Source organism: Hylaeus volcanicus, chromosome 5, assembly GCF_026283585.1.
Source record: "Hylaeus volcanicus isolate JK05 chromosome 5, UHH_iyHylVolc1.0_haploid, whole genome shotgun sequence".
Lineage (NCBI taxonomy): Eukaryota > Metazoa > Arthropoda > Insecta > Hymenoptera > Colletidae > Hylaeus > Hylaeus volcanicus.
Genome location: NC_071980.1, coordinates 20,849,606 through 20,855,116, shown reverse-complemented (window position 1 = coordinate 20,855,116; position 5,511 = coordinate 20,849,606). Strand labels below are relative to the sequence as shown.

Here is a 5,511-nt window from a genome sequence, read left to right as displayed (position 1 = left end):
TAAGGTAACCTTTACCTCGCCGACAATCATTTTATCGATAGTTCGAGTTCCAAACAAATTAAACCTAAAGAAACATTAAGTATTGTAGATTTGCTGCGTGAAACTTAATGCTGACTGAGAGTCACCTCTCGAGTGCAAAGGATTAACAGTAAACCCCGATCAATCAGAGCGCGGCTGTCTAGCACGTAGCCTATGCTACTGCGGCTGTCCAGCGCGTAGCCTAAGCTACTGTGCCTGTCTATCGCGTACCCTATTCTACTGCGGGCGCTCCACCGGCGCCGCAGCGTACTCGCGCTCTGATTGTTCGGACTTTTGTTAATATCTCCTTAACGAAGCCACGAACAACATTTTCGCTAAGAAACAAGTTGTTTCAAATCACCTCCCGAACCACCTCTTTCAAGGAACTCAAAGATTTTTAGAACACCCAGTAGATAGAGTAGAGAAGTCATAGGAGTCGCTGTGGAGAACACAGATAGAACAAATCGAGAGAATATCTCTGTTTCTGTCTATGTTTGCATACGCATCAGAATTTTAAATCAGAATTTACTTGCTTAGGGGAAGTCATAGGAATTAAGGAGGAACTTCGATTCAGAACGCTGGTAATAAGGCATTTTTTTTACAAATTTTTAAAAAATAATCGGTTTATCGGTTATGTATTTATATAATAAACAAGAAAATCTTTTGTTTTTTTTTTTTGTGTAAGTTAGTTGTTTCGAGATAGTCACATTCAGAAATCGAAAATCGCCAATTGGAAACTTTCGTAAAAGAACAACTTTATTGCTCTTACATATCTGCATAATATATCAATACATTTTCGTAATACTCGAGAAGTTATTGCAGCAACAACGCCGACTGTTACTGGGCAACTTTTTTATGTGCAGTTTCAGATTTCAATAAATTATACCTCAGTAATGTGGCGGTCAATAATTATTTTTTCTTTTTTAATGGTTCATAATATCGGTTTTTATAGCATATCAAATTTTCAGCAAGTTCTATTCTGAAAAAAATGCCTCATTTTCAGCGTCCTAAACCGGGTTCCTCCCTTATAATCCATCTGACGCTGACCAGAGCTTATTAGCGTGACATTTCTCTTCAATTTGTATTCTCTTCCATCAAAGTTTCTTAACGTGACACAAGCGTGCACTCAATCTTTTTCTTTTTCTGGTCGCGTTACACTTCTTCGACTTGCCTACTTTATCTAATATAATCTTTTTGGATAAAACGCGTTACTCGAAACCGGGGTTGAGAAATTGTCACTTGAAAGCGGGGAAGCGCCGTGCTGCCTCGTTTTCTCGTTTCGTACCGTGCGTTACCTGCTCGAAAACGTTCGTTGCCGTCTTCGACGAAGATTTGCCGCTAACGTACCTCGCTCCTCTATTATTTTATTAATCTCGACTCGACAGAGAAGGACACGGACGCGAAAGAACAAAGGATGAATTCTTTCTCTCGCACTTTCTCGCTCTCACTCACTTTCTTACGTTCTTTTACCCTCGAGTTATGTTCGTGTTTAATCGGCGGTGGTTGGTCGTAATCGAGCGAACGTGAAGGAGAAATGATATTATTTACAGCACGAGATGTATGTACAATTCCATCCAGAAGTCATCCGGTTATACTACATTGATTTTCCAAGGAGTGATTAAAGAAAAACTATCAATTTTCACCATTGTGTAACTTATTTAAAAAAACATACTTTAAACCAGAGCTGTAAAGTAATGATTACTTTTGTATCTTAGTTACTGAGTAATTCAATTACTTATTATAGTTGCTTATAACTAACCAGAAAGTAATTAAAAGGTATCCCAAATCTAAAATACATTAAATAGTAATTATAACTTTTAGGTATTTTTAACTACTTTAAATTTGATACGCCTTTTGATTACTTTCTGGACAGTTATAAGTAGTTATTAAAAAGTCATTGAATTACAGGTAGTAGTTAAGTAATTGCAAATATCATTACATGCGACAGCGTAATTGTAATGGCAATTATTTAATTACTTGGTGAAAGTAATCATTACGTAATGGTAATTAAGAATTTGCAGCTCTGCTTTAAACAATGATATCATTCCAATTTTTCATAAAATTTGGAACCAATCGGTCAATTATTTAATGAGTTATCATTTCTACAGATTGAAAAAAATATGTTATTTAGCACTAAACCTACCTACTGGTCTTAAAGACATTTTTCAACAAATGCATATATTACATATTGTATATAACAATTGTACACAAAAATTTGAAAACGTCAAGATAAAAGATTAATCCGCGGTTATTTGACGGGTTACAATTGTCGGATGATTTATAGATAGAAGCGTACGAATGTGCGTCACGCGCGGAGCGCGGGATCCGGTCGCGCGATCCATGGGTGATTTTTGCGGGTGTCCAACGGGAACCCATCGAAGCGTAAAAATCATACCGATTTTCGTCATTTCCCCTTGTGCTTAATCTAAGTACAGCCCGCTCGGTGTCGCGTCCGTGGAAGGAAAGGGAACTGCGCGAACGAAGACGATCCGAAGGAAATTAGAATGCATCCGAGCGGCAAATTGGAGTTCCTTGGTCGAACGAATTTCGACCGGGGCTCAACCAAGGTGGAAACAGTTCGGCGAGTTTACAATTTAAGCCTCGATCTCGATGGAAGTCGAGATCCTCGTCGCCGGCTTCGTTGACGGATCGCGCGCCCCGCGTCGTCGAGCCAGCATACGTGTTAGTTTATAAAGTAAACGTCGATATACATTTATACACGCATTTATTTATTTATCTATTTATTTATTATTTATTCATTTATTTATTTATATCCCACGCTTCTTCACGGAGAGAAGGGACAAAACGAGGAACACCCTACGCGCTGCCTTCGTCGAATAGGATCCTACTGGTTTTCCCCGCGAGCAAATTGCGAATTAGCACGTTTACGCGATTCACGGTTATTTCGGTCTCTTTTGTACACACGTCGTTTATTTCTCTTCCTCGTTTCCTCCGCGTGAACTAATAAAAAATGGACAAAGGAAGGCGAGGATTTCGTCGACGGTTCGTCGCTTTTCTCTGAAGGGAATCGCGATGGTTCTTTCTCGTAGATTAGTACGAATAGACTGCGCGCTCTTAGGGAAGCGCTGATATCCAACCGAAGACACATAGTTTGCAGTTACGATCGCTACTGTTGGCATGGGAGGAGAATGAACACAAGAATTGTCGCGTTCGAGCTACGAAGAGCATCGTCTATTGATAGGCTCGTTGTTTTGTCCCACAGACGCGGTTTTAATAATACACAACCACCAAGTCAAGTGTACATGTATGTTACCATGTCGGATTCATTCTTCTCGCGTGGCAACGGTAGTAATGGCGCGTCGGGAGAATGTATAAGCGTTGCTTTCGTCGAAATATCAAATCATATGCATAGAAGCATAATTGACGACTCGCTAACGCCTGTGGTATGTATAAACAGCCTAATGTCAAAAAATAGGTTTATAAAGAGCGTTGGTTATTGGTAATCGCGCCATTTTGTCGTACAGAGTGGTTACGTGTCTCACACGTAACTAAATAATACACAGACATAATCACGTCACTATTTCATCTCTATTTCATGTTCCACTGATTCACGTCTCAGAATTCCATTCCAATTCACATTATTCCATGAGTATATAAATATTCCTCGTCTAAAAGTAAAGTACTATTAAATTTATACAAGCAAATTGTTATAACGGCGCTTCGTTCCTGTTTTTATAAAAGAGACAAAATCAGAAAACTTTGCAAATTAGCTATATGAATGAAGAATCTTCTGTTTTACTTGCGCTCCTTATCGAAGGAACCTTATAAGCAGTCTTAACAGGATAGGGGTCTCACAGCTTTAAGTCGTGCGCGTAGCGGTTCAGTTTGTCGCTGTAGCGGCGCCCGAGGAGCTGTAACCCCCTGCTAGGAATTAATGGAGGATGTAGCTCGGCTGTTTTTGACATGATCGTTGTGTTACTATTACGCAATGACTTTGAAGGCAAGACGTATTCATTCTCCTAGTGCGCTATCGACATTTTTTCTTATCCCCTCTCAGTAACAAACGCGTTAGAAAAGATGCAATGACTTTCGTCAGAGTTGCCACGTGTCCCACTTTTGGTAGGACTAAAAAACAATCAAAATATTAAATTCTCCCTTGAATTTATGTAATTTTTGTTTAATTCCAGGCAATGGACTCTACAATAATATTGGTGAAATAAATATATGAATTAAATCAAAATGCATACACTTTCTTTAACGATACAAATAAAAGTGTAAATAAAAAGTGTAATGTGCCATAGTGGCCCAAGACTCTTGCACAGTACTATACGCCGATAACGTCTCAGGAACAAAATTATCCTACTTCACACTCGTTAATAATCTGTGGCAACTTTGAACCCAGCTCATTGCTCTCCGTCCTAACGTTGCGTTCTTTAACTGAAAGAGTCCCGTCTATCCGTATGAGTCTACGTTTTTCTCTTTGATCGTTCTTCGTTCGCGATTATCGTTACTGTTCCCGAGAACCGTGAGAGTCAACGAGAACGTCCGCGCAGGTTCGCGGTTTCCGTGGCCAGCCTTCGTCCATTTGCGAGAGGTCGAGGAAAACTCGATCGTATTCCCCTCTCGAAGACCTGGAACGTGAGTCGGAGCTGCGAAAGGAACCATGATCACGTCGCGTTCCCCGATCTATCCGGACCGAGTAGAACCACTTCGTTATCAATGAAATTTTCTCCATTTTCCGGAGTCCGAACCACCAGGATCTTCTTCCAGTTATTTTGTCAATAATTTACGAAAGATGAACGGTCCGACGACGACGCATCTTTCATTTCTTTCCATCGTTCTCCAAGGCTTCCTCCGATTCGACTCGATTTTTCTAGCACCTCGATCCCGTCGTCGGTCGATGCTTGTCTTTTTATTCGAACGCCTTGATTCGTTTTCTCAACTCTCGCCGTTCCTTTCCCTTTCTCGCTGTGGTTCCTTATCTTTTGCCGTTGTTGCTGCAGTTGTTGTTTCTTTCTTTTTTTCTTTTGTTTTTCTTTTTTTTGGGGGGGAGGGGGGTGGCTTAACTTTACTCACGTGTTCAATTTTGCGAGTCGCTGCCGCTGGTGACGCCCGCTGAAAAGAATAACAGCCGATTTTTGTTTCCATGTAGGTTATCCGAGCGACCAGTTTCGCGACAATTTTCCACCCGTTTCACGTGGATTCGTTCAATTTTAGAGACAGATTAGATTCTTTCGGTACTCTTGGAGCTTTCAGTACTTCTTGGGTACCTCTTTGCATGCGGAATCGTGGACTACCCTCGTGGACGAAGATCGAACCTCGAGTCTGTACGAAGCGGGCCAATGTAAATTAGAGTTATCGCAAAATTGAACAAAATTCAACTAAACATGTTTCTGACTTTTCGTTCTTCTATCCGGGTTCTTCTTCAACGAATGTTTAAACTCTGGAGGGACAAATTTTAAATCGGATTGGTTTCTGCTGTAATTATACAGGGTGTCCCAAAACTCGGGGAGGAGCCGGAAATGGGGGGTA

The 5,511-nt window shown here is 40.6% G+C and overlaps 1 protein-coding gene across 2 annotated transcripts in view; it reads right to left on the bottom strand.

The window, feature by feature from the left end:
- The window catches only part of LOC128877019 (vesicle-associated membrane protein 2-like), a 40,333-nt gene that overhangs the window by 8,606 nt on the left and 26,216 nt on the right, over nt 1-5,511 (bottom strand). The window contains exon 5 of one of the 2 annotated variants that reach the window (XR_008457180.1): nt 16-5,094. The exons of the other annotated variant lie outside the window; for it this stretch is intronic. The gene's annotated coding sequence lies outside the window, so the exon portion shown is untranslated. The remainder of the gene's footprint in view (nt 1-15; nt 5,095-5,511) is intronic. 2 annotated transcript variants of the gene reach the window in all.